General features: G+C 46.2%; 24 non-coding genes across 24 annotated transcripts; all 24 read left to right on the forward strand.

The window, feature by feature from the left end:
- The first annotated feature begins 474 nt into the window (after positions 1-474).
- Positions 475-547, forward strand: TRNAV-UAC. The gene has a single exon. It is a non-coding gene; the product is annotated as a tRNA-Val (tRNA).
- A 305-nt stretch (positions 548-852) lies between these two features.
- On the forward strand, positions 853-925 carry TRNAV-CAC. The gene has a single exon. It is a non-coding gene; the product is annotated as a tRNA-Val (tRNA).
- Positions 926-1,231: 306 nt separating this feature from the next.
- Positions 1,232-1,304, forward strand: TRNAV-AAC. Its single transcript has one exon. It is a non-coding gene; the product is annotated as a tRNA-Val (tRNA).
- A 1,009-nt stretch (positions 1,305-2,313) lies between these two features.
- TRNAV-UAC lies at positions 2,314-2,386 on the forward strand. The gene has a single exon. It is a non-coding gene; the product is annotated as a tRNA-Val (tRNA).
- Positions 2,387-2,691: 305 nt separating this feature from the next.
- On the forward strand, positions 2,692-2,764 carry TRNAV-CAC. Its single transcript has one exon. It is a non-coding gene; the product is annotated as a tRNA-Val (tRNA).
- A 306-nt stretch (positions 2,765-3,070) lies between these two features.
- Positions 3,071-3,143, forward strand: TRNAV-AAC. Its single transcript has one exon. It is a non-coding gene; the product is annotated as a tRNA-Val (tRNA).
- A 1,007-nt stretch (positions 3,144-4,150) lies between these two features.
- Positions 4,151-4,223, forward strand: TRNAV-UAC. The gene has a single exon. It is a non-coding gene; the product is annotated as a tRNA-Val (tRNA).
- A 305-nt stretch (positions 4,224-4,528) lies between these two features.
- Positions 4,529-4,601, forward strand: TRNAV-CAC. Its single transcript has one exon. It is a non-coding gene; the product is annotated as a tRNA-Val (tRNA).
- A 307-nt stretch (positions 4,602-4,908) lies between these two features.
- TRNAV-AAC lies at positions 4,909-4,981 on the forward strand. Its single transcript has one exon. It is a non-coding gene; the product is annotated as a tRNA-Val (tRNA).
- Positions 4,982-5,990: 1,009 nt separating this feature from the next.
- Positions 5,991-6,063, forward strand: TRNAV-UAC. The gene has a single exon. It is a non-coding gene; the product is annotated as a tRNA-Val (tRNA).
- Positions 6,064-6,368: 305 nt separating this feature from the next.
- Positions 6,369-6,441, forward strand: TRNAV-CAC. The gene has a single exon. It is a non-coding gene; the product is annotated as a tRNA-Val (tRNA).
- A 307-nt stretch (positions 6,442-6,748) lies between these two features.
- Positions 6,749-6,821, forward strand: TRNAV-AAC. Its single transcript has one exon. It is a non-coding gene; the product is annotated as a tRNA-Val (tRNA).
- A 1,009-nt stretch (positions 6,822-7,830) lies between these two features.
- On the forward strand, positions 7,831-7,903 carry TRNAV-UAC. Its single transcript has one exon. It is a non-coding gene; the product is annotated as a tRNA-Val (tRNA).
- Positions 7,904-8,210: 307 nt separating this feature from the next.
- TRNAV-CAC lies at positions 8,211-8,283 on the forward strand. The gene has a single exon. It is a non-coding gene; the product is annotated as a tRNA-Val (tRNA).
- Positions 8,284-8,590: 307 nt separating this feature from the next.
- On the forward strand, positions 8,591-8,663 carry TRNAV-AAC. Its single transcript has one exon. It is a non-coding gene; the product is annotated as a tRNA-Val (tRNA).
- A 13,114-nt stretch (positions 8,664-21,777) lies between these two features.
- On the forward strand, positions 21,778-21,850 carry TRNAV-UAC. The gene has a single exon. It is a non-coding gene; the product is annotated as a tRNA-Val (tRNA).
- Positions 21,851-22,155: 305 nt separating this feature from the next.
- TRNAV-CAC lies at positions 22,156-22,228 on the forward strand. The gene has a single exon. It is a non-coding gene; the product is annotated as a tRNA-Val (tRNA).
- A 307-nt stretch (positions 22,229-22,535) lies between these two features.
- Positions 22,536-22,608, forward strand: TRNAV-AAC. Its single transcript has one exon. It is a non-coding gene; the product is annotated as a tRNA-Val (tRNA).
- A 1,009-nt stretch (positions 22,609-23,617) lies between these two features.
- TRNAV-UAC lies at positions 23,618-23,690 on the forward strand. Its single transcript has one exon. It is a non-coding gene; the product is annotated as a tRNA-Val (tRNA).
- Positions 23,691-23,996: 306 nt separating this feature from the next.
- Positions 23,997-24,069, forward strand: TRNAV-AAC. Its single transcript has one exon. It is a non-coding gene; the product is annotated as a tRNA-Val (tRNA).
- Positions 24,070-25,078: 1,009 nt separating this feature from the next.
- TRNAV-UAC lies at positions 25,079-25,151 on the forward strand. The gene has a single exon. It is a non-coding gene; the product is annotated as a tRNA-Val (tRNA).
- Positions 25,152-25,456: 305 nt separating this feature from the next.
- TRNAV-CAC lies at positions 25,457-25,529 on the forward strand. Its single transcript has one exon. It is a non-coding gene; the product is annotated as a tRNA-Val (tRNA).
- A 307-nt stretch (positions 25,530-25,836) lies between these two features.
- Positions 25,837-25,909, forward strand: TRNAV-AAC. The gene has a single exon. It is a non-coding gene; the product is annotated as a tRNA-Val (tRNA).
- A 1,008-nt stretch (positions 25,910-26,917) lies between these two features.
- On the forward strand, positions 26,918-26,990 carry TRNAV-UAC. Its single transcript has one exon. It is a non-coding gene; the product is annotated as a tRNA-Val (tRNA).
- The last annotated feature ends 36 nt before the right edge of the window (positions 26,991-27,026 follow it).

Here is a 27,026-nt window from a genome sequence, read left to right on the forward strand (position 1 = left end):
AATTGGAATGCCGTATCTGCCCTTTGCCTTCATTCTTCTAGAGAGTCCATCTACAGCTCCCTCGGTCTCTGTGTGTATGGCTTCCAGTGCAGTGTGTGCCCCATTTTGGCGATATTCCTTCCTTTAAATTGCCTCCACCCTGTCAAGGTCCTTTTCTAGAGGGGTTCTCCAGAACTGAACAGAGTTCTCAAGGCTGACTCTCAGCATAGCCTGTAGAGCGAAAGTCTCAATGGCGCATTCTACTGCCGTGTTCCGCGTCAGTTATGCAAAGACGGCACAGCTTATAAGAAGTCACTGAGGAAATGGATGTTTTCAGCCTGTTTCAATAGTCTGCTATGCCCCGATATCTGCACACGAGGCAAAAGGGACAAAGGACCTCATTAATCTCACCCTGGTCTCGTGTACCCATAACACAGAAAAACCAAGCGGAAAGGCACGACGAGCACACACACTCCAGGTAAGAGCAACAGGCAGGTTTCTGTAGTGTAGTGGTTATCACGTTTGCTTTACACGCAAAAGGTCCCTGTTTCAACACCAGGCAGAAACACTCCCATTTCACCTCCTTTTCCTACCTGTAAGGAAGACTACAAATGCTGTCTGGAATGTAGCCAGCCCTCACCCTCTGCAGCTGGAGGCAGGGCAAATGGGGCTGGACAGGCCCCCCCAGCCCTCATCTCTCTACCTCGCATACCTCATTTAGGGGCAAAGAACACACTGCCAAGAAAAGTAAGTCACAGAACAAATAAGGGTCCCCACTCCTTTTATCGATGGACTGTGTCCTTGATTCCTTAAGGGCCGGCCGTGCGGTCTCACATCATGCTTGCAAGATGACAAGTGTGCTCAAAGAATCTGGTTTCTGTAGTGTAGGGGTTATCACGTTTGCTTCACACGCAAAAGGTCCCTGGTTCAATACCAGGCAGAAACACTTCCGTTTTACCTCCTTTTCCTACCTGTAAGGAAGACTACAAATGCTGTCTGGAATGTAGCCAGCCCTCACCCTCTGCAGCCGGAGGCAGGGCAAATGGGGCTGGACAGGCCCCCCCAGCCCTCATCTCTCTACCTCGCATACCTCATTTAGGGGCAAAGAACACACTGCCAAGAAAAGTAAGTCACAGAACAAATAGAGGGTCCCCACTCCTTTTATCGATGTACTGTGTCCTTGATTCCTTAAGGGCCGGCCGTGCGGTCTCACATCATGCTTGCAAGATGACAAGTGTGCTCAAAAAGTCTGGTTTCTGTAGTGTAGTGGTTATCACGTTTGCCTAACACGCAAAAGGTCCCTGGTTCAAAACCAGGCAGAAACAGCACTCTTGGTTTTTTTTTCCCTTGCTTGTGAGCAAGACAGAACGTATGCTGGCCTGACTCAGTCCAGTCAGCGTGCAATTGGTCATGCTCATAATCTTCGCCTGGCGGCTGCAGCCCTATATCCTTAGCTGTGCCAACAGGGTGGGCTGAGTGGCCTACTTCTGACATCGTCTACTTTAGATCCATCATTTATGCAAGGATAGCACCACCGCCTCCGCCTGGACTTCAGATCATACCAGACCCGCACTCCTTCTTCTTCGTACTTGCCTCCTGTGTTGTCGCAAGTCTTAATAATATCTGTAGTGTTCTCCCTTCTTCTGCCACTTTCACCTTTTGGTTGAAATCCTATGTGTGCTTCTGGTCTAGCACTGTATGGACTCCTCTGGAACGCTGTTGTAGGCAATCAGCACTCTCTCACTTCCACTTTTGTCCTCGCTTTTCTTTTGATGTTGCATTCCTTTAACTTCTTGAAATATGTCACTTGCCCCTGAATTTTTTTTTTATCCTTACTGCACTTCACGGAAGCTGGCTAGAAATTGGAATGCCGTATCTGCCCTTTGCCTTCATTCTTCTAGAGAGTCCATCTACAGCTCCCTCGGTCTCTGTGTGTATGGCTTCCAGTGCAGTGTGTGCCCCATTTTGGCGATATTCCTTCCTTTAAATTGCCTCCACCCTGTCAAGGTCCTTTTCTAGAGGGGTTCTCCAGAACTGAACAGAGTTCTCAAGGCTGACTCTCAGCATAGCCTGTAGAGCGAAAGTCTCAATGGCGCATTCTACTGCCGTGTTCCGCGTCAGTTATGCAAAGACGGCACAGCTTATAAGAAGTCACTGAGGAAATGGATGTTTTCAGCCTGTTTCAATAGTCTGCTATGCCCCGATATCTGCACACGAGGCAAAAGGGACAAAGGACCTCATTAATCTCACCCTGGTCTCGTGTACCCATAACACAGAAAAACCAAGCGGAAAGGCACGACGAGCACACACACTCCAGGTAAGAGCAACAGGCAGGTTTCTGTAGTGTAGTGGTTATCACGTTTGCTTTACACGCAAAAGGTCCCTGGTTCAACACCAGGCAGAAACACTCCCATTTCACCTCCTTTTCCTACCTGTAAGGAAGACTACAAATGCTGTCTGGAATGTAGCCAGCCCTCACCCTCTGCAGCTGGAGGCAGGGCAAATGGGGCTGGACAGGCCCCCCCAGCCCTCATCTCTCTACCTCGCATACCTCATTTAGGGGCAAAGAACACACTGCCAAGAAAAGTAAGTCACAGAACAAATAAGGGTCCCCACTCCTTTTATCGATGGACTGTGTCCTTGATTCCTTAAGGGCCGGCCGTGCGGTCTCACATCATGCTTGCAAGATGACAAGTGTGCTCAAAGAATCTGGTTTCTGTAGTGTAGTGGTTATCACGTTTGCCTCACACGCAAAAGGTCCCTGGTTCAATACCAGGCAGAAACACTTCCGTTTTACCTCCTTTTCCTACCTGTAAGGAAGACTACAAATGCTGTCTGGAATGTAGCCAGCCCTCACCCTCTGCAGCCGGAGGCAGGGCAAATGGGGCTGGACAGGCCCCCCCAGCCCTCATCTCTCTACCTCGCATACCTCATTTAGGGGCAAAGAACACACTGCCAAGAAAAGTAAGTCACAGAACAAATAGAGGGTCCCCACTCCTTTTATCGATGGACTGTGTCCTTGATTCCTTAAGGGCCGGCCGTGCGGTCTCACATCATGCTTGCAAGATGACAAGTGTGCTCAAAAAGTCTGGTTTCTGTAGTGTAGTGGTTATCACGTTTGCCTAACACGCAAAAGGTCCCTGGTTCAAAACCAGGCAGAAACAGCACTCTTGTTTTTTTTTCCCTTGCTTGTGAGCAAGACAGAACGTATGCTGGCCTGACTCAGTCCAGTCAGCGTGCAATTGGTCATGCTCATAATCTTCGCCTGGCGGCTGCAGCCCTATATCCTTAGCTGTGCCAACAGGGTGGGCTGAGTGGCCTACTTCTGACATCGTCTACTTTAGATCCATCATTTATGCAAGGATAGCACCACCGCCTCCGCCTGGACTTCAGATCATACCAGACCCGCACTCCTTCTTCTTCGTACTTGCCTCCTGTGTTGTCGCAAGTCTTAATAATATCTGTAGTGTTCTCCCTTCTTCTGCCACTTTCACCTTTTGGTTGAAATCCTATGTGTGCTTCTGGTCTAGCACTGTATGGACTCCTCTGGAACGCTGTTGTAGGCAATCAGCACTCTCTCACTTCCACTTTTGTCCTCGCTTTTCTTTTGATGTTGCATTCCTTTAACTTCTTGAAATATGTCACTTGCCCCTGAATTTTTTTTTATCCTTACTGCACTTCACGGAAGCTGGCTAGAAATTGGAATGCCGTATCTGCCCTTTGCCTTCATTCTTCTAGAGAGTCCATCTACAGCTCCCTCGGTCTCTGTGTGTATGGCTTCCAGTGCAGTGTGTGCCCCATTTTGGCGATATTCCTTCCTTTAAATTGCCTCCACCCTGTCAAGGTCCTTTTCTAGAGGGGTTCTCCAGAACTGAACAGAGTTCTCAAGGCTGACTCTCAGCATAGCCTGTAGAGCGAAAGTCTCAATGGCGCATTCTACTGCCGTGTTCCGCGTCAGTTATGCAAAGACGGCACAGCTTATAAGAAGTCACTGAGGAAATGGATGTTTTCAGCCTGTTTCAATAGTCTGCTATGCCCCGATATCTGCACACGAGGCAAAAGGGACAAAGGACCTCATTAATCTCACCCTGGTCTCGTGTACCCATAACACAGAAAAACCAAGCGGAAAGGCACGACGAGCACACACACTCCAGGTAAGAGCAACAGGCAGGTTTCTGTAGTGTAGTGGTTATCACGTTTGCTTTACACGCAAAAGGTCCCTGGTTCAACACCAGGCAGAAACACTCCCATTTCACCTCCTTTTCCTACCTGTAAGGAAGACTACAAATGCTGTCTGGAATGTAGCCAGCCCTCACCCTCTGCAGCTGGAGGCAGGGCAAATGGGGCTGGACAGGCCCCCCCAGCCCTCATCTCTCTACCTCGCATACCTCATTTAGGGGCAAAGAACACACTGCCAAGAAAAGTAAGTCACAGAACAAATAAGGGTCCCCACTCCTTTTATCGATGGACTGTGTCCTTGATTCCTTAAGGGCCGGCCGTGCGGTCTCACATCATGCTTGCAAGATGACAAGTGTGCTCAAAGAATCTGGTTTCTGTAGTGTAGTGGTTATCACGTTTGCCTCACACGCAAAAGGTCCCTGGTTCAATACCAGGCAGAAACACTTCCGTTTTACCTCCTTTTCCTACCTGTAAGGAAGACTACAAATGCTGTCTGGAATGTAGCCAGCCCTCACCCTCTGCAGCCTGAGGCAGGGCAAATGGGGCTGGACAGGCCCCCCCCAGCCCTCATCTCTCTACCTTGCATACCTCATTTAGGGGCAAAGAACACACTGCCAAGAAAAGTAAGTCACAGAACAAATAGAGGGTCCCCACTCCTTTTATCGATGTACTGTGTCCTTGATTCCTTAAGGGCCGGCCGTGCGGTCTCACATCATGCTTGCAAGATGACAAGTGTGCTCAAAAAGTCTGGTTTCTGTAGTGTAGTGGTTATCACGTTTGCCTAACACGCAAAAGGTCCCTGGTTCAAAACCAGGCAGAAACAGCACTCTTGTTTTTTTTTTCCCTTGCTTGTGAGCAAGACAGAACGTATGCTGGCCTGACTCAGTCCAGTCAGCGTGCAATTGGTCATGCTCATAATCTTCGCCTGGCGGCTGCAGCCCTATATCCTTAGCTGTGCCAACAGGGTGGGCTGAGTGGCCTACTTCTGACATCGTCTACTTTAGATCCATCATTTATGCAAGGATAGCACCACCGCCTCCGCCTGGACTTCAGATCATACCAGACCCGCACTCCTTCTTCTTCGTACTTGCCTCCTGTGTTGTCGCAAGTCTTAATAATATCTGTAGTGTTCTCCCTTCTTCTGCCACTTTCACCTTTTGGTTGAAATCCTATGTGTGCTTCTGGTCTAGCACTGTATGGACTCCTCTGGAACGCTGTTGTAGGCAATCAGCACTCTCTCACTTCCACTTTTGTCCTCGCTTTTCTTTTGATGTTGCATTCCTTTAACTTCTTGAAATATGTCACTTGCCCCTGAATTTTTTTTTTATCCTTACTGCACTTCACGGAAGCTGGCTAGAAATTGGAATGCCGTATCTGCCCTTTGCCTTCATTCTTCTAGAGAGTCCATCTACAGCTCCCTCGGTCTCTGTGTGTATGGCTTCCAGTGCAGTGTGTGCCCCATTTTGGCGATATTCCTTCCTTTAAATTGCCTCCACCCTGTCAAGGTCCTTTTCTAGAGGGGTTCTCCAGAACTGAACAGAGTTCTCAAGGCTGACTCTCAGCATAGCCTGTAGAGCGAAAGTCTCAATGGCGCATTCTACTGCCGTGTTCCGCGTCAGTTATGCAAAGACGGCACAGCTTATAAGAAGTCACTGAGGAAATGGATGTTTTCAGCCTGTTTCAATAGTCTGCTATGCCCCGATATCTGCACACGAGGCAAAAGGGACAAAGGACCTCATTAATCTCACCCTGGTCTCGTGTACCCATAACACAGAAAAACCAAGCGGAAAGGCACGACGAGCACACACACTCCAGGTAAGAGCAACAGGCAGGTTTCTGTAGTGTAGTGGTTATCACGTTTGCTTTACACGCAAAAGGTCCCTGGTTCAACACCAGGCAGAAACACTCCCATTTCACCTCCTTTTCCTACCTGTAAGGAAGACTACAAATGCTGTCTGGAATGTAGCCAGCCCTCACCCTCTGCAGCTGGAGGCAGGGCAAATGGGGCTGGACAGGCCCCCCCAGCCCTCATCTCTCTACCTCGCATACCTCATTTAGGGGCAAAGAACACACTGCCAAGAAAAGTAAGTCACAGAACAAATAAGGGTCCCCACTCCTTTTATCGATGGACTGTGTCCTTGATTCCTTAAGGGCCGGCCGTGCGGTCTCACATCATGCTTGCAAGATGACAAGTGTGCTCAAAGAATCTGGTTTCTGTAGTGTAGTGGTTATCACGTTTGCCTCACACGCAAAAGGTCCCTGGTTCAATACCAGGCAGAAACACTTCCGTTTTACCTCCTTTTCCTACCTGTAAGGAAGACTACAAATGCTGTCTGGAATGTAGCCAGCCCTCACCCTCTGCAGCCTGAGGCAGGGCAAATGGGGCTGGACAGGCCCCCCCCAGCCCTCATCTCTCTACCTTGCATACCTCATTTAGGGGCAAAGAACACACTGCCAAGAAAAGTAAGTCACAGAACAAATAGAGGGTCCCCACTCCTTTTATCGATGTACTGTGTCCTTGATTCCTTAAGGGCCGGCCGTGCGGTCTCACATCATGCTTGCAAGATGACAAGTGTGCTCAAAAAGTCTGGTTTCTGTAGTGTAGTGGTTATCACGTTTGCCTAACACGCAAAAGGTCCCTGGTTCAAAACCAGGCAGAAACAGCACTCTTGTTTTTTTTTTCCCTTGCTTGTGAGCAAGACAGAACGTATGCTGGCCTGACTCAGTCCAGTCAGCGTGCAATTGGTCATGCTCATAATCTTCGCCTGGCGGCTGCAGCCCTATATCCTTAGCTGTGCCAACAGGGTGGGCTGAGTGGCCTACTTCTGACATCGTCTACTTTAGATCCATCATTTATGCAAGGATAGCACCACCGCCTCCGCCTGGACTTCAGATCATACCAGACCCGCACTCCTTCTTCTTCGTACTTGCCTCCTGTGTTGTCGCAAGTCTTAATAATATCTGTAGTGTTCTCCCTTCTTCTGCCACTTTCACCTTTTGGTTGAAATCCTATGTGTGCTTCTGGTCTAGCACTGTATGGACTCCTCTGGAACGCTGTTGTAGGCAATCAGCACTCTCTCACTTCCACTTTTGTCCTCGCTTTTCTTTTGATGTTGCATTCCTTTAACTTCTTGAAATATGTCACTTGCCCCTGAATTTTTTTTTTATCCTTACTGCACTTCACGGAAGCTGGCTAGAAATTGGAATGCCGTATCTGCCCTTTGCCTTCATTCTTCTAGAGAGTCCATCTACAGCTCCCTCGGTCTCTGTGTGTATGGCTTCCAGTGCAGTGTGTGCCCCATTTTGGCGATATTCCTTCCTTTAAATTGCCTCCACCCTGTCAAGGTCCTTTTCTAGAGGGGTTCTCCAGAACTGAACAGAGTTCTCAAGGCTGACTCTCAGCATAGCCTGTAGAGCGAAAGTCTCAATGGCGCATTCTACTGCCGTGTTCCGCGTCAGTTATGCAAAGACGGCACAGCTTATAAGAAGTCACTGAGGAAATGGATGTTTTCAGCCTGTTTCAATAGTCTGCTATGCCCCGATATCTGCACACGAGGCAAAAGGGACAAAGGACCTCATTAATCTCACCCTGGTCTCGTGTACCCATAACACAGAAAAACCAAGCGGAAAGGCACGACGAGCACACACACTCCAGGTAAGAGCAACAGGCAGGTTTCTGTAGTGTAGTGGTTATCACGTTTGCTTTACACGCAAAAGGTCCCTGGTTCAACACCAGGCAGAAACACTCCCATTTCACCTCCTTTTCCTACCTGTAAGGAAGACTACAAATGCTGTCTGGAATGTAGCCAGCCCTCACCCTCTGCAGCTGGAGGCAGGGCAAATGGGGCTGGACAGGCCCCCCCCCAGCCCTCATCTCTCTACCTCGCATACCTCATTTAGGGGCAAAGAACACACTGCCAAGAAAAGTAAGTCACAGAACAAATAAGGGTCCCCACTCCTTTTATCGATGGACTGTGTCCTTGATTCCTTAAGGGCCGGCCGTGCGGTCTCACATCATGCTTGCAAGATGACAAGTGTGCTCAAAGAATCTGGTTTCTGTAGTGTAGTGGTTATCACGTTTGCCTCACACGCAAAAGGTCCCTGGTTCAATACCAGGCAGAAACACTTCCGTTTTACCTCCTTTTCCTACCTGTAAGGAAGACTACAAATGCTGTCTGGAATGTAGCCAGCCCTCACCCTCTGCAGCCGGAGGCAGGGCAAATGGGGCTGGACAGGCCCCCCCCAGCCCTCATCTCTCTACCTCGCATACCTCATTTAGGGGCAAAGAACACACTGCCAAGAAAAGTAAGTCACAGAACAAATAGAGGGTCCCCACTCCTTTTATCGATGTACTGTGTCCTTGATTCCTTAAGGGCCGGCCGTGCGGTCTCACATCATGCTTGCAAGATGACAAGTGTGCTCAAAAAGTCTGGTTTCTGTAGTGTAGTGGTTATCACGTTTGCCTAACACGCAAAAGGTCCCTGGTTCAAAACCAGGCAGAAACAGCACTCTTGTTTTTTTTTCCCTTGCTTGTGAGCAAGACAGAACGTATGCTGGCCTGACTCAGTCCAGTCAGCGTGCAATTGGTCATGCTCATAATCTTCGCCTGGCGGCTGCAGCCCTATATCCTTAGCTGTGCCAACAGGGTGGGCTGAGTGGCCTACTTCTGACATCGTCTACTTTAGATCCATCATTTATGCAAGGATAGCACCACCGCCTCCGCCTGGACTTCAGATCATACCAGACCCGCACTCCTTCTTCTTCGTACTTGCCTCCTGTGTTGTCGCAAGTCTTAATAATATCTGTAGTGTTCTCCCTTCTTCTGCCACTTTCACCTTTTGGTTGAAATCCTATGTGTGCTTCTGGTCTAGCACTGTATGGACTCCTCTGGAACGCTGTTGTAGGCAATCAGCACTCTCTCACTTCCACTTTTGTCCTCGCTTTTCTTTTGATGTTGCATTCCTTTAACTTCTTGAAATATGTCACTTGCCCCTGAATTTTTTTTTTATCCTTACTGCACTTCACGGAAGCTGGCTAGAAATTGGAATGCCGTATCTGCCCTTTGCCTTCATTCTTCTAGAGAGTCCATCTACAGCTCCCTCGGTCTCTGTGTGTATGGCTTCCAGTGCAGTGTGTGCCCCATTTTGGCGATATTCCTTCCTTTAAATTGCCTCCACCCTGTCAAGGTCCTTTTCTAGAGGGGTTCTCCAGAACTGAACAGAGTTCTCAAGGCTGACTCTCAGCATAGCCTGTAGAGCGAAAGTCTCAATGGCGCATTCTACTGCCGTGTTCCGCGTCAGTTATGCAAAGACGGCACAGCTTATAAGAAGTCACTGAGGAAATGGATGTTTTCAGCCTGTTTCAATAGTCTGCTATGCCCCGATATCTGCACACGAGGCAAAAGGGACAAAGGACCTCATTAATCTCACCCTGGTCTCGTGTACCCATAACACATGTTTTAATTTTCCCCTCTTGGACCTCTTTCTGACTCCAGATCACACGGGGGACTAAAGATACCTATTTCACATAACAGGCTCTGTCTGATTTCTCCCACCTTCATTGTCACCCAATCACAAGGAGGTCCGTTCTGGGTTTGCATTAGGGGCTGTAATCGAATTCTAATTCCCATAACTACTGCTTTCAGTCTTCCTGGATCTAGGTATACTCTGGGCCATTTATGTTCCCAGATAATGCCTAATAAAAATCTGTCTAAGTTTTTCCAGAGACTGAGTGTATGTGAAATAGGTATCTTTAGTCCCCCGTGTGATCTGGAGTCAGAAAGAGGTCCAAGAGGGGAAAATTAAAACAGTGGTGACCAGCCGTACGCTGACCGTTCACTCTATCCTCCTTTCTCTTCTTTTTTTTTTGAACGCAAGAGGGGATACTTATATCGTTGTGCGTTCAAATGTTCTATGTCATCTGTCCATCTCTTTTTCTCTTTTTCTCTTATCTCCCTGCTGTTATTCCTTCATTTTTCCCCTATCACGGACACTGCCCACTTCAGGGGTATTGGGCACCAATATTCTGTCCATTCTTACCCCTACTTTAAATACTCTTCTATTCTTCTGTCTTTGTACTTTCTTCCCTGAATGTCTTCATGCCCTGCGCTGAACTATCACACCTGCTTCCCTGCCCTTTTCTGTGCTGATCTCTTTCCCTAATTTTTAACCCCGTGGGGAGTTCAAACTTTCATTTCTGTTTTTCTATATTCTGTTCTGTTCTTTCTCACCCTCTTTCTTTCTCCTATTCTGTCCATCCCTTTGATTTGAAAGATGTGCGCAAGACTGTGCTTGTTGTGTGAATGGTGCATAACAACGAATCCAGGCGACTGCGATTTGGGGTTTGCTGTAAGTTTTATTTCAATGTTCAAAATCTTTGGATTGGTCTTTATGCTAGCATTCTCGCTTAACAATCCTTAGAGATTGGGCATTTTCTGTTTCCCATTCCATCTTGTGTTCTGTCTTAATCCCTCCTTTTCAAATCCCTGTCCCCCTGTTCTTACTATGTATTCTGTTCTTTCTTCTTCTGTCGCCCCCCCCAATCCCTTTCCCTGCTCTCCTGCATCCTAACTTCCTCTGCCTACCTCTTCCTATTAATCCCCTGGGTCTAATCCTGCTCTTCTCTTTTCTGTAAAGTTTCTTTGATGTTCCTGTATCGGGGGAATTTTCTTTACCCTAGGAGAACAGCACGTTTTCAGATGGCTCCCTTCTAAAATCCTTCTGGTTTCTCTGTTCCTATACCTGACAGCCCCCACCTTTCTACATCTGCTATTGCCTTTACTCTGTGTGTGCGGCACATACTTTTGCTTGTGCTGACACAGTTATCCTCGAGATTTTTTTTTATTATTGCCTCGGGACTGTCCCTCCTACTTCCTACAACTCTCTTCTCTTTTCAGCTGCAAACACTAATTACGGGGCTCAGCTTTGTAGCTGCTTACCGCCGTTCAACTGCTGTTTTCCCCTTATCTCTAAACTTCTCTGCCTCCCATGACTTTGAACAAATGCAAGCCGTATCCACATCTTTGTGCACTACACTTCCCATAAGACCCTATTCAGTTCTTTTAGTTTTCTGAACTATGCTTTCCCTCTAACAGCCCACGGCCCCCCTTCTTCCTGTACTTTTCTCGGCTTTTTTTTTTTTTCATAGTGCAGCATTAGAACCTTTGATTTCCGTTTCTCCTCATGGATATATAGTTTCTATCTCATGCTCCTGTGTTATCTTTTCTGCTGTTACATACATTTCCTGATTCTGTATCTCTTATCTCCCCTTTTTTGTGGTCTGCGGGTCCGCTCTTTTTCCTTTTACATCTTTGTGTGTGTCTTTGCACTCCGTCTGACTTGAGTGCACTATACTGTACTGTCTCTGTTTTTCTTAGTTCTTATCTCTGTATGCCGTTGTCTAAATCTGGCTTGGCTTTTTCACTTTGAAGCGCATTTCCTGCCCGTTATTATTTACTGCGTAGTTCACCTAATTGTCCTTTTTCACTGCTGCTCAGTTCTGTGCTCTCACCCCGTCCCCCATAGCCATTTCTTTTTCCCTTAAGTCCAATCTGATTTCCCTCCTCCACAACATTTTGTTCTTTTCCCACTTTTTCTGCCATATCAATCCTCCCTGCCCTCTTCTCTGATGCTTTGCCGACTCCTACAATTTATAAGGATGTGGCCCGCACGATACCAATTGGGGTAACTTAACACCTTACATACACCTTTTTGGCTTCTGGTGCAAACTAGAAATCCTTTTTTTTTTGATTCCCTATAAAACTATTCTTTTTCCTTCTCAGTCCCATGTGGTGTGCGTTTTAATTTTCTTTCTAATTTTCTTTCTGGAACAAAACTTACTACATTACTAGTAATTGTCATATTTCATATATACTCCCTCTTGGGCTTCGAATCTGCCTTTATAAATCCATTTAAATTTGCCCGAAGAGCTGAAATTCTAAACCCTTTTTTCCCTCACATCTCCTTATCCAGGCTTCCGAAACTGCCATTTCTTTCTGTAACTTTTAAGAGTTTTCCCTAACAAGCGCTGTAGTTCACTATCTCAAGGACACGAGAATCTGGGAAGCTTGCCCACTTTAGCTGCCTTATCAGTCCAGCACTGCTCTGCAGATCACTTTTAAAGCTCAGAAAGTGACTTTTTTTTCCCTCCCTGTTCCGTTCGTTTTTTTCCCCTGCTCTATGCTGAAGTGGTACAAATTAAATAGTCATTTACACAGGTATTCTTTTTAACCTTTCACTGTCTATCCTCTGTCAACTGCATTGCTCCTAAATCCATTTAACTAACTCCCTCTCATATCTTTTTCATGCTGCCAAGTTCGTTGCATGTAAGAATGTACGGATGTATTCTTTTTCCTTCACTTTTAAGATTACGGCACTGCATCCTAGTCTTACTCTGCATTCTCCCTTTATTAGGACGTTGTCTCCCACTCCCCAAAATTTATGCTCATACTGCTTTGACTTTCGTGCGTTGTCTTTGAGTCATGATTTTAAACCCAAGACAGGTTTCTTTATTTTTACGCTGCTACTGACAGCCTGATAGACTTCATTGTGCTACACCATGTGCTTACAAAGTGTTAAAAAGGTATCTTTCCTTCAAACATACATAACTTACCCCTTTGAAAACCGGCTTTCTCCTTCTTTGTCCGAGTATGGCTTCCTGTGATTATGTTACAATGCTTCTTTAATCTGTTTTTGGTATTATGCTGATAGTTCATTTACGTGGCCCCCCATGATTTATGCTTCATGATCCTGGTTTTCGCACTTTAAATGGTATTACTCAATTCCTACAGATGTTACTTTCTTTTGCCCTGTACAGATATATGTCTTAATGTTCCACTATAGTGTCACATTTACCTTGGTATGATTAGTACACATGTATTTCTTGCTGAATGCTTAACTGGTAGTATTTTTGGAAGACTGTTGCATATTTTGGTTATATTGTTGAGAAGCAACTGTTATTGTTATATTTAAATGCTATCATATTGTGTTTGTGTTCTATAACACAAGGGTATAGCGTGATTTCTAGAGCATGCTAGCTACAGACTCTTTCTTGTAAAAATATTTGTGCTCAAATTTTCATAACTTTTACTTCTATAATGGCAGTGCTGGTCCGCTGCCCATCTACAATCTTTAACACTAAGCTACGTATATCAAAACTGTCCTACAAGTTTAAGTATTTCTCAGTCTTTTTCAGTTTTGTTTGTCTTGCATGACTGAGTTTGTACTGCTTGCCCTAGCTTCCTTCCTGTTCCGCTCTACCACCTCCAAGCTTTCCTTTCATAGTTTGCTGTGTGGCAGCCTTAGTATACACGATAAAGTTAAGGTGCCTTACCAGAAGAGCTTACATGTTTTTTTCCCTTTAAAATAATTTTTTTTTGCTTACTACCTCTGGATTAGGCTTCAGAGATTCTCTTTAGGAACAGGCTATATTTCTTATTTCTTTTTCCTTTTTCCCTTTATTTCTTAATTTTTTAATTTATTTAATTTCCTTCTACTAGTGTCATGCTATAATTTTGATACTGATGTCTGAGACTTACATCCATCGAAGGTGCCCCTTCAATGGATGACGGTATCTCATTTATTAGATTTTGAGCAGACTTCCATTCCATTTTTCGGAGTGGCCTGCGGTTTCGGCATTATTGCCCACCTATGAGTTACTTGTATAGATGAGCGCGGGGTTAATAAAGAGACGTCTAACGACTTTCGTTGCGATTGTATACAGGTTGACTCGGGCATTCAATATTTTTGGATGGTTAGCTTTTACACGAGAAGTTTCCTAACTTTCCAATGTTGCAGTTTGGTTAGTCATATACGAGATGTTTCCTAACCACAAAATTTTGAGTGGGTTGTTGTACACGAGAAGTTCTCAAACTACAGGTCCTTTGGGGTGATTAGTCGCAAACGAGAAGTTCAATCGTACACGAGAAGTTCACTAGTCAGCGAAAACCCATTGGACCGCTGCTCTTCAATTCATAGGACCTTATTCGCTGGTTTCTTGAGTCCTTTTTGGGAGTGTTTGCAATGTCCCTTTTTGGGGGCTCTGCCATGTATACGGAATAGTTCTTGGTAGGCTGGGAAACTGGGTTTCTTTACGCCTTTAGAAGCACACTCTGGGGAGTAGTATTTATTAATTTGGGATAGAATAGTATAAATATATAATAGCTGACACTAATCATCTTTTACTCTATTTTCTTACATTTTTCATCTTTGTGACTTTTAATTGTCTGTATATTTAACCTGCGGCAAAAGCATAGGGCTTTCCGCCAATCAGTAATTTATGTTGTAGGTTCCATTTCTGGGACGCTCTTGAAGACGCGTGAGTATAAAGGTGTTTTCTATACGCATGATGCATGTTTTCCTTTGAATGATCTTCTTTTGCACCTTTTTTATTTATATTTATATATATATTTATAGAGGTACCTATTATAATTCTTTGAACTAGGATCCAACTTGAGATTTAATTTGCCATTTTACACTGCACACCTCCCCCCCCCCCCTGTGGATTGCTTTTCCCTTATACCTGACTCCATTATGTCCACTCAGTCCTCTACTAGCCCCCTGGAAAGAGTTCTTAACTTTTTCCCCGCTGATAAAAAAGAACTTTCCCGTTTATGTCAGACCTGGCACACCGTTTGGTCCGCTAAAGACCCAGGACTGGAATGGCCAACAAAGGGTTCATTCGATCAGGGTAAGCTCCAAGCTTTGATCTGTTATAATGAATCCAACAAAACAGGAAAATCTAGGGATAAGCATTTAGCTGCTATTAATAAATTCATACTTATTGCACAAAACCAGAATGACAGAGCCCTAGCGAGGTCTAATTGCGATCAAGCCCCTTGCCAAGAGGCAATAACACCTACGGCCCCTCCACCCTATGATGCTGCTGCCGCTGCAGGTACTACCAAACTCCTACCATGTGCAGTAGGATATACCCCGATACCCCCAGGATATTGTGATAAAATTCAGCTACAGATTTCTCAGGGATCTCAGACTCAGACCCCCTCATCTCAAGGATCACAGACAGTAATACCCTTGCTGCCTGCGGTACCTCCCGCTCCTATCAGATTTGACCCACCTACTACCGTGCATATTGCTGGTGTAGTTGATCTATCTCTTCCCTCATCACAAAAAGACCCAATTCCAATATCTCAGGGGTCAGTACAAACCCAGACGCCCTTAACCCCTTCAACAATCCCAGTAGCCACAACCACCGCCCAATTGCCCACTATTACTGCTGCTCCAACGATGCAAGGCACTACCCAGGCGCTAGCGCCACCCCCGCCTCATGTATATCGTACTATCGGAGGCCATGAGATTGAGATACCCCCACCCATTGTTGAACAATATCCTTGTGTCCCGAACCCATTGGTTCCGGTCACCGTCCAGCATCCTGCTATCAGTCAAATTGACGTAGCTGCCCAGACCTCCACCTACCCTAGTCTAAGATCAGGATTGACTTCGCACATGACCACCCAAACAACTACCTACCCACATATGGAGCACACAACTCAAACATTACCTCCACCACAACATTTTGACTCCCATGTCCAAACTGATTCCTTGCCAACTGAATCCCTACAGTACCCTATCCTGTCCCAATTACGACAGATGGGTTTCATTCCATGTAGTCCTGCTACACAAGCACGGGCTATTTGTCAGGAACTCCATGATCGGGGTTTCCTTAAAGCACCCCCTGTTCCAGTGACCTCTTCTATGCCTATTCTAGAACCTGAGTGTTCTACTCCTCCTAGCTGGGATCAATTAGGTGCACGCCCCAAGAGTAAAATTCCCCAATTAGCGGAGGATCTAGCTCTTCTCCGCCGTCCTCTCATACTTCCAGCTAAACCAGGTACTGGGGATCTACCAAAAGTGGTATCTTCCCCATTAGAAGAAGCATGGGAAGTTTTAAAACAACAACTTCCAATTAAAACTGATTTGATGGATATTCGAAATGAGCCTCCCCCAGTGCTAAGTTTCTCCTCCTTGATGGAAGGAGATTCATCTCACCTTGATTTACCCAAAGATCTGCCTAAGACCCTTCCCCTGGACACCCCGATTCCTTCAGGTGCAGGCTGTCCACCGCCACCTGGCCTCACACTGGCCAGTATGGGAGATGACCTCGCATTCGTTTCAGAAGGACTTCGTTCCCTACGTAAGTCCATGTCAACACTCCCTGACACTATTGCATCTGCTATATCAAAATCCGCAAAACCCCAACAACATGATTTTATTTCTCATCATACCAGACAGCGTCATCCTCACAGTTATCTTACCGATGAAGGATCTAGCCGCTGCCTTGCAGTCATTGACAGTTCCCCACACCCTACCAGTCTGAATGTCAGTACAGAACCCATCCTATCTGGTCCACCTAGCACACCTGCCCAATATGTGGCATTACATGAGAAATATGTGGCATTACATGAGAATTCATGCTACCTGGCAATCCAAACACTCAAGTACCCGATCAATACTCTGTATATTGGGATATCTTGCAGACTATTGTAAGTTCTCTGTCCTCAATTCCACAGGCTATTTCGGACAGAAGAGGGGATTGTGATGCCTCTAGATCCCCCCCTTACAAAGTGGGTGATCTAGTGCACCGGCGTTATTATACGCACAAGACCTGGCGAGATCCCATCTATGTTGGGCCCTTCAAGATTGAAGCCTTGTCAGCCACAGCAGTAAAGCTAGAGGACCACACATCTTGGGTCCACCTGAAAGATATACGAGCTTATCCGAATATCCCATCAGGTCTCCTGGATGTTTCCATTGATGTTCCCACGAACCCCATCTCCACCGCCACTGTTTCCAGCACAGCAGCCACTGGAGAGACCAGTTCCACCACGAACCCGGTCACCTCCGCCACTGAGCCCGAGACCACCGACCCCGCACCCAACACTTTTGGATCAACTTGACCAAAGACTTAACCACCTTATCACATCTCCTGAATCACAACTCCTTGATCTGGCTGATATAGTCCTCCAAACCTTCGCAGATTCTCCAGACTCACCTTCTGAACAACAACCACCCATATCCGAACCCGTACGTGAGTTGCCATCCTCACCTCCACCTCCCACAGTTCCTGCTCTTCCACTTCCCTACGTGGATCTTCGCATCCGTCTCATCAGAATCCGTAATCTGGCAGAGGATCTCCTCCAAGTCCGCAACTTAGCAGGACAGTTGAATCCGGTACATCAGGAGTCCATTGTGTTTTCAACAGTAACCATTTTGCACAGCAACGCCTGTGAGCTGCTCGACATTCTACATTTGTACTTTCCGAATCAGGCCAGCTAATGCCACAGCAACTTCCGCTGTTCACTCCTTCCCTTACAGACTATTTTTCTGTACTACAACTGTGAAAATTGACACTCTTCAGCTACGGTGTTACATCAGTACACCCTTTTCTTCTGCTTCCCATCGACCAGACTGTTTGCTGTTGGATTCTTGTGCATGATTCTACTGTGTATGGGTTTGGTTTTGTTCCTCACTGCCTTGTTTGCTTATACTGCTGACAGTTACCTTTTAGATCTTTGGATCGCAGTTACCGCCTTTCCCACTGGCAACATTACCTTGCCCGCCGGAAACGCTATCTTTCAAAGCCTATTGAAACCTCTGCAACTACTCCTTTCCTCACTGATCCTCCTGTTTTGTATTCTACAAGTGTTCCCACTCCTATCAGTAGCTCGGTCCATATTGTCCCCAATCGTACAAGTACTTTTGAGGATAATATTACCTTGCTTGATTCACTACCCACCCCTCCTCCTTATTCTTTTGTTCCTACTAGTGACATTCCTCCTCCCACGAATACTACTGTAGTTACGCCAAACATCACCGTCCCAGCCACTCGTCCTCATAGATAGCTCAACGCGCCTAACTGCCCATCCATATATGTCCCAGATTTTACCAGACACTCCGCCTTCTCCACCAGATTCTCCCCCACCCCCAGAATATCTAAGAGAATTACTTCATCCTCATTGGGACCCTGCTCCAGAAGACGATCCCAATTGGGACCCCTTCACCCGATACCACATACTGTGTGAGCCTTTGTTTGACAGTTGGACATTAGGTCCTAGCCGTACGGTTATACACACTCAGGTACTGTTTGGAGGCACCTTAGGCTTACAACTTGAACAAACAGACGACCTCCTAATAAGACCACAGACTGGTGACGTTGTAGATTTTTGGGTAATTACATACACCGTATTGGGCACTGCTGAGATTCCCATCCTGTTCATCAGAGAGGTTGGATTGGAACCCTTGGAAATATATGGTCTTTTCGAAATCCCAGATCCTACTGAAATAGGGGCTATTAGAATTTACCCCCCATACCCATACATCTCTCGCTAAAACACCAGGGATGTCACCTACCAACATGAAGTGCGTAGCCCTCCTGTTATGTGTGCTCACCACACCCATGCTACCTGGAACACAGTACCTAGCAAATTCTCTACCCCAATTTACAACCACCTATGAAATAACATTACCCACTACTAAGGACACAACCACAATCACCCTTGATGTGTGTGCTTACACAATGTGTGGGGAACATCCGGTACAGCAATATTTGTCAGCCTTTGAGGTATACCTGTGTCCCTTCTCCAATTGCGGAAGTTGGGCACAAGTATGGTGGTACACAGGTTCATGGGTTCCCCACTCAGGTAGTGAGATTCCAGATCTCAAAAAGAGTATTTCCATCATGAAATTGCGAGTCACTGGCCTTTGCCATATGACCAAATGTAATCAAGTGGCTATCACTTTCAGAGGAGTAACGATTGTTACATACAGAACCTATTCCATAGGAATAGATGCCACAGGTAGAGACCCTATTGGAAAATTCAAAATTGTTCCACCCCCGGCCCAACCTACAGCGACCAATCCCTTGGTACCAACAAAGATCCCAGAAATAAAAATTCCTTACCAGCTTGTACCAATTAATAATTCTAAAGATTTGGTGGCACTGGAAACAGGATTTGGAGAGACAAACTTATGGCTTGAATGGGCACATTATACTACAAAGAGTTTGAACGTCTCTAATTGTTATTTTTGTTCCCATGCCAGAGCAGAACCAACAGTAGTTCCTTTCCCTTTAGATCTCCACAATGATCCAGACGGATTTTGGTGTATGTTGCAGTTATTGCAGGTTAAAGACGACATAAATCAGTCTTGTCAACATCTTGACGAGCACCACCCCTACTTACCCCCACGGATGAGGGTTCCACCTGCATTCAGGATTCCACATCCTGCTACCAGATATCATACATGCTTGCAACGATATGGGGTTAAAAAGACACGGTTTTTAGGAAACTTAACCAATTGTAACACAACCTTAGGAAAGGGGACTCTACATAACATGAACCTAACACGGTTCTCACAAGCTAGAGCAGACATATGGTGGTACTGTGGAACCCGTACTATCCTCCATACACTTCCTAACAATTGGACAGGCAGATGTGCCCTAGTCAAATTGGTCATTCCAATTATTATAGCATCCTTGCTGCCCCCTCACAGCAGCTCTTCCTCACGAGTGAAGAGAAATGCAATGCCTGGATCTTTTGATGATCGGGTCTATATAGATGCTATTGGAGTTCCAAGAGGGGTTCCCGATGAGTTTAAAGCCAGAAACCAAATAGCCGCAGGATTTGAATCAGTTTTCTTTTGGTGGGCGACTATCAATAAGAATCTTGACTGGATCAACTATATATATTACAACCAGCAGAGATTTGTGAACTACACTAGGGATGCAATTCGAGGTATTGCAACACAACTAGATGCCACTAGCCGGATGACGTTGGAAAATAGATTAGTTCTTGACCAACTTCTAGCAGCCGATGGAGGGGTGTGCCACAAGATAGGTACCCAGTGTTGCACCTTTATCCCCAACAATACCGCTCCGGATGGATCAATTACCAGAGCTTTGGAAGGCTTAACCTCGCTGTCACAAGAATTGGCAGAAAACTCTGGTGTTGATACATCCTGGACAGGTTGGATGGACAGAGCTTTTGGTACATGGAAGACATTTATCATTTCAGCAGCCACGACTATACTCATAGTGGTAGCAATTTTTGTTTTAGTAGGATGTTGCATAATCCCTTGTGTTAGAGGTTTAGTAGAACGCTTAATTGAAACCGCAATAATGAAACAGACAACAGCAGGACAATATGCCCTGTGCGAAAATCTCCTTCCCAATATCACAGGAGGTAACAAATTGGACTATCTCCCTCTGAGAAGGACCAATCCCTATGCAACTGTTAGATACACTGGAGAGATGTCTACAACTGTATAATTAGATATTAGCACATAGGGATATAATATAACCATATAAAGCTTTATAAGTGATAAATTGTGCAAATGTATGCAAATGTATAATTAAGATAAGAGTAAGATAGAACCTGCATATTAAAAGGTTGAAGAAAAATATTATTGTAGTAACTATAAGTTTTAGTAGGATTGGCATAATAGAAGTACTGCCAAGATGATAATTTCACACTGACAGCGAACCACATTGTACCAGTTGACCTTCAGACTCAGATAATTTTATGGCCTCATAGAATACCTTCTGGAATGGATGGTACCACGGTATGTTAACCCTGGTGTCACCCTATGGGATAGGGTGAAGAGGGGAATGTTAATATATGGCCTAGCTTTGGATCTACCACTGGAATAGTGAGGGCCAAAGCTATGAAGCCTACAATAAATGAAGAAGTACCGACTAGGCCAAATAACAAGTACATGATTTAATATTTCAGAATCTGTAAAAAGCAGGTCTGAACAATGAGTCCTGACACAAACTGGTACAACTGTCACTTTAAATCAGATGAACAAAATGGAGTCTATTAGTTTTGTATAGAAGGCTACAGAGGTTATACAGAGTTCTTAAGATGGTGTGAAAAGTATTGCGACACAGACAGATGTGGAACTGTTATCTCAACGCTTCCCAAAACATGCTGATAAGACTGTGTGGGAAAGTATCATCTCAGAAATTGAGAGCTAGGTACCTCACCATAGACTTCTATGGAGAGGTTTGTGTATAAAAGAGGGGACAAATTGCCATAGTTTTGGAATTTTCCCCAACGCTTATCTCAGACGGCGAAGCTCTGTCCGGTTGTACCCAGAATCTATCTGCTGAATGTACCTGATTAAAGTCTGATGTCTGTATTTGTACCAACTTGAAGACTTGTCCTTGGGTAAGAAATAAAATGTATCTATCTATTTAAACCTATCTCTGTCTTTATTCTATCTTCTCTTTACCTTACATTTAGCTTACAAGGCACATCACATACACTCAGTCTCTGGAAAAACTTAGACAGATTTTTATTAGGCATTATCTGGGAACATAAATGGCCCAGAGTATACCTAGATCCAGGAAGACTGAAAGCAGTAGTTATGGGAATTAGAATTCGATTACAGCCCCTAATGCAAACCCAGAACGGACCTCCTTGTGATTGGGTGACAATGAAGGTGGGAGAAATCAGACAGAGCCTGTTATGTGAAATAGGTATCTTTAGTCCCCCGTGTGATCTGGAGTCAGAAAGAGGTCCAAGAGGGGAAAATTAAAACACACAGAAAAACCAAGCGGAAAGGCACGACGAGCACACACACTCCAGGTAAGAGCAACAGGCAGGTTTCTGTAGTGTAGTGGTTATCACGTTTGCTTTACACGCAAAAGGTCCCTGGTTCAACACCAGGCAGAAACACTCCCATTTCACCTCCTTTTCCTACCTGTAAGGAAGACTACAAATGCTGTCTGGAATGTAGCCAGCCCTCACCCTCTGCAGCTGGAGGCAGGGCAAATGGGGCTGGACAGGCCCCCCCAGCCCTCATCTCTCTACCTCGCATACCTCATTTAGGGGCAAAGAACACACTGCCAAGAAAAGTAAGTCACAGAACAAATAAGGGTCCCCACTCCTTTTATCGATGGACTGTGTCCTTGATTCCTTAAGGGCCGGCCGTGCGGTCTCACATCATGCTTGCAAGATGACAAGTGGGCTCAAAGAATCTGGTTTCTGTAGTGTAGTGGTTATCACGTTTGCCTCACACGCAAAAGGTCCCTGGTTCAATACCAGGCAGAAACACTTCCGTTTTACCTCCTTTTCCTACCTGTAAGGAAGACTACAAATGCTGTCTGGAATGTAGCCAGCCCTCACCCTCTGCAGCCGGAGGCAGGGCAAATGGGGCTGGACAGGCCCCCCCCAGCCCTCATCTCTCTACCTTGCATACCTCATTTAGGGGCAAAGAACACACTGCCAAGAAAAGTAAGTCACAGAACAAATAGAGGGTCCCCACTCCTTTTATCGATGTACTGTGTCCTTGATTCCTTAAGGGCCGGCCGTGCGGTCTCACATCATGCTTGCAAGATGACAAGTGTGCTCAAAAAGTCTGGTTTCTGTAGTGTAGTGGTTATCACGTTTGCCTAACACGCAAAAGGTCCCTGGTTCAAAACCAGGCAGAAACAGCACTCTTGTTTTTTTTTTCCCTTGCTTGTGAGCAAGACAGAACGTATGCTGGCCTGACTCAGTCCAGTCAGCGTGCAATTGGTCATGCTCATAATCTTCGCCTGGCGGCTGCAGCCCTATATCCTTAGCTGTGCCAACAGGGTGGGCTGAGTGGCCTACTTCTGACATCGTCTACTTTAGATCCATCATTTATGCAAGGATAGCACCACCGCCTCCGCCTGGACTTCAGATCATACCAGACCCGCACTCCTTCTTCTTCGTACTTGCCTCCTGTGTTGTCGCAAGTCTTAATAATATCTGTAGTGTTCTCCCTTCTTCTGCCACTTTCACCTTTTGGTTGAAATCCTATGTGTGCTTCTGGTCTAGCACTGTATGGACTCCTCTGGAACGCTGTTGTAGGCAATCAGCACTCTCTCACTTCCACTTTTGTCCTCGCTTTTCTTTTGATGTTGCATTCCTTTAACTTCTTGAAATATGTCACTTGCCCCTGAATTTTTTTTTTATCCTTACTGCACTTCACGGAAGCTGGCTAGAAATTGGAATGCCGTATCTGCCCTTTGCCTTCATTCTTCTAGAGAGTCCATCTACAGCTCCCTCGGTCTCTGTGTGTATGGCTTCCAGTGCAGTGTGTGCCCCATTTTGGCGATATTCCTTCCTTTAAATTGCCTCCACCCTGTCAAGGTCCTTTTCTAGAGGGGTTCTCCAGAACTGAACAGAGTTCTCAAGGCTGACTCTCAGCATAGCCTGTAGAGCGAAAGTCTCAATGGCGCATTCTACTGCCGTGTTCCGCGTCAGTTATGCAAAGACGGCACAGCTTATAAGAAGTCACTGAGGAAATGGATGTTTTCAGCCTGTTTCAATAGTCTGCTATGCCCCGATATCTGCACACGAGGCAAAAGGGACAAAGGACCTCATTAATCTCACCCTGGTCTCGTGTACCCATAACACAGAAAAACCAAGCGGAAAGGCACGACGAGCACACACACTCCAGGTAAGAGCAACAGGCAGGTTTCTGTAGTGTAGTGGTTATCACGTTTGCTTTACACGCAAAAGGTCCCTGGTTCAACACCAGGCAGAAACACTCCCATTTCACCTCCTTTTCCTACCTGTAAGGAAGACTACAAATGCTGTCTGGAATGTAGCCAGCCCTCACCCTCTGCAGCTGGAGGCAGGGCAAATGGGGCTGGACAGGCCCCCCCAGCCCTCATCTCTCTACCTCGCATACCTCATTTAGGGGCAAAGAACACACTGCCAAGAAAAGTAAGTCACAGAGCAAATAGAGGGTCCCCACTCCTTTTATCGATGGACTGTGTCCTTGATTCCTTAAGGGCCGGCCGTGCGGTCTCACATCATGCTTGCAAGATGACAAGTGTGCTCAAAAAGTCTGGTTTCTGTAGTGTAGTGGTTATCACGTTTGCCTAACACGCAAAAGGTCCCTGGTTCAAAACCAGGCAGAAACAGCACTCTTGGTTTTTTTTTCCCTTGCTTGTGAGCAAGACAGAACGTATGCTGGCCTGGCTCAGTCCAGTCAGCGTGCAATTGGTCATGCTCATAATCTTCGCCTGGCGGCTGCAGCCCTATATCCTTAGCTGTACCAACAGGGTGGGCTGAGTGGCCTACTTCTGACATCGTCTACTTTAGATCCATCATTTATGCAAGGATAGCACCACCGCCTCCGCCTGGACTTCAGATCATACCAGACCCGCACTCCTTCTTCTTCGTACTTGCCTCCTGTGTTGTCGCAAGTCTTAATAATATCTGTAGTGTTCTCCCTTCTTCTGCCACTTTCACCTTTTGGTTGAAATCCTATGTGTGCTTCTGGTCTAGCACTGTATGGACTCCTCTGGAACGCTGTTGTAGGCAATCAGCACTCTCTCACTTCCACTTTTGTCCTCGCTTTTCTTTTGATGTTGCATTCCTTTAACTTCTTGAAATATGTCACTTGCCCCTGAATTTTTTTTTTATCCTTACTGCACTTCACGGATGCTGGCTAGAAATTGGAATGCCGTATCTGCCCTTTGCCTTCATTCTTCTAGAGAGTCCATCTACAGCTCCCTCGGTCTCTGTGTGTATGGCTTCCAGTGCAGTGTGTGCCCCATTTTGGCGATATTCCTTCCTTTAAATTGCCTCCACCCTGTCAAGGTCCTTTTCTAGAGGGGTTCTCCAGAACTGAACAGAGTTCTCAAGGCTGACTCTCAGCATAGCCTGTAGAGCGAAAGTCTCAATGGCGCATTCTACTGCCGTGTTCCGCGTCAGTTATGCAAAGACGGCACAGCTTATAAGAAGTCACTGAGGAAATGGATGTTTTCAGCCTGTTTCAATAGTCTGCTATGCCCCGATATCTGCACACGAGGCAAAAGGGACAAAGGACCTCATTAATCTCACCCTGGTCTCGTGTACCCATAACACAGAAAAACCAAGCGGAAAGGCACGACGAGCACACACACTCCAGGTAAGAGCAACAGGCAGGTTTCTGTAGTGTAGTGGTTATCACGTTTGCTTTACACGCAAAAGGTCCCTGGTTCAACACCAGGCAGAAACACTCCCATTTCACCTCCTTTTCCTACCTGTAAGGAAGACTACAAATGCTGTCTGGAATGTAGCCAGCCCTCACCCTCTGCAGCTGGAGGCAGGGCAAATGGGGCTGGACAGGCCCCCCCAGCCCTCATCTCTCTACCTCGCATACCTCATTTAGGGGCAAAGAACACACTGCCAAGAAAAGTAAGTCACAGAACAAATAAGGGTCCCCACTCCTTTTATCGATGGACTGTGTCCTTGATTCCTTAAGGGCCGGCCGTGCGGTCTCACATCATGCTTGCAAGATGACAAGTGTGCTCAAAGAATCTGGTTTCTGTAGTGTAGTGGTTATCACGTTTGCCTCACACGCAAAAGGTCCCTGGTTCAATACCAGGCAGAAACACTTCCGTTTTACCTCCTTTTCCTACCTGTAAGGAAGACTACAAATGCTGTCTGGAATGTAGCCAGCCCTCACCCTCTGCAGCCGGAGGCAGGGCAAATGGGGCTGGACAGGCCCCCCCCAGCCCTCATCTCTCTACCTCGCATACCTCATTTAGGGGCAAAGAACACACTGCCAAGAAAAGTAAGTCACAGAACAAATAGAGGGTCCCCACTCCTTTTATCGATGTACTGTGTCCTTGATTCCTTAAGGGCCGGCCGTGCGGTCTCACATCATGCTTGCAAGATGACAAGTGTGCTCAAAAAGTCTGGTTTCTGTAGTGTAGTGGTTATCACATTTGCCTAACACGCAAAAGGTCCCTGGTTCAAAACCAGGCAGAAACAGCACTCTTGGTTTTTTTTCCCTTGCTTGTGAGCAAGACAGAACGTATGCTGGCGTGGCTCAGTCCAGTCAGCGTGCAATTGGTCATGCTCATAATCTTCGCCTGGCGGCTGCAGCCCTATATCCTTAGCTGTGCCAACAGGGTGGGCTGAGTGGCCTACTTCTGACATCGTCTACTTTAGATCCATCATTTATGCAAGGATAGCACCACCGCCTCCGCCTGGACTTCAGATCATACCAGACCCGCACTCCTTCTTCTTCGTACTTGCCTCCTGTGTTGTCGCAAGTCTTAATAATATCTGTAGTGTTCTCCCTTCTTCTGCCACTTTCACCTTTTGGTTGAAATCCTATGTGTGCTTCTGGTCTAGTACTGTATGGACTCCTCTGGAACGCTGTTGTAGGCAATCAGCACTCTCTCACTTCCACTTTTGTCCTCGCTTTTCTTTTGATGTTGCATTCCTTTAACTTCTTGAAATATGTCACTTGCCCCTGAATTTTTTTTTTATCCTTACTGCACTTCACGGAAGCTGGCTAGAAATTGGAATGCCGTATCTGCCCTTTGCCTTCATTCTTCTAGAGAGTCCATCTACAGCTCCCTCGGTCTCTGTGTGTATGGCTTCCAGTGCAGTGTGTGCCCCATTTTGGCGATATTCCTTCCTTTAAATTGCCTCCACCCTGTCAAGGTCCTTTTCTAGAGGGGTTCTCCAGAACTGAACAGAGTTCTCAAGGCTGACTCTCAGCATAGCCTGTAGAGCGAAAGTCTCAATGGCGCATTCTACTGCCGTGTTCCGCGTCAGTTATGCAAAGACGGCACAGCTTATAAGAAGTCACTGAGGAAATGGATGTTTTCAGCCTGTTTCAATAGTCTGCTATGCCCCGATATCTGCACACGAGGCAAAAGGGACAAAGGACCTCATTAATCTCACCCTGGTCTCGTGTACCCATAACACAGAAAAACCAAGCGGAAAGGCACGACGAGCACACACACTCCAGGTAAGAGCAACAGGCAGGTTTCTGTAGTGTAGTGGTTATCACGTTTGCTTTACACGCAAAAGGTCCCTGGTTCAACACCAGGCAGAAACACTCCCATTTCACCTCCTTTTCCTACCTGTAAGGAAG

Source organism: Microcaecilia unicolor, chromosome 3 (assembly GCF_901765095.1).
Source record: "Microcaecilia unicolor chromosome 3, aMicUni1.1, whole genome shotgun sequence".
Classification (NCBI taxonomy): Eukaryota; Metazoa; Chordata; class Amphibia; order Gymnophiona; family Siphonopidae; genus Microcaecilia; species Microcaecilia unicolor.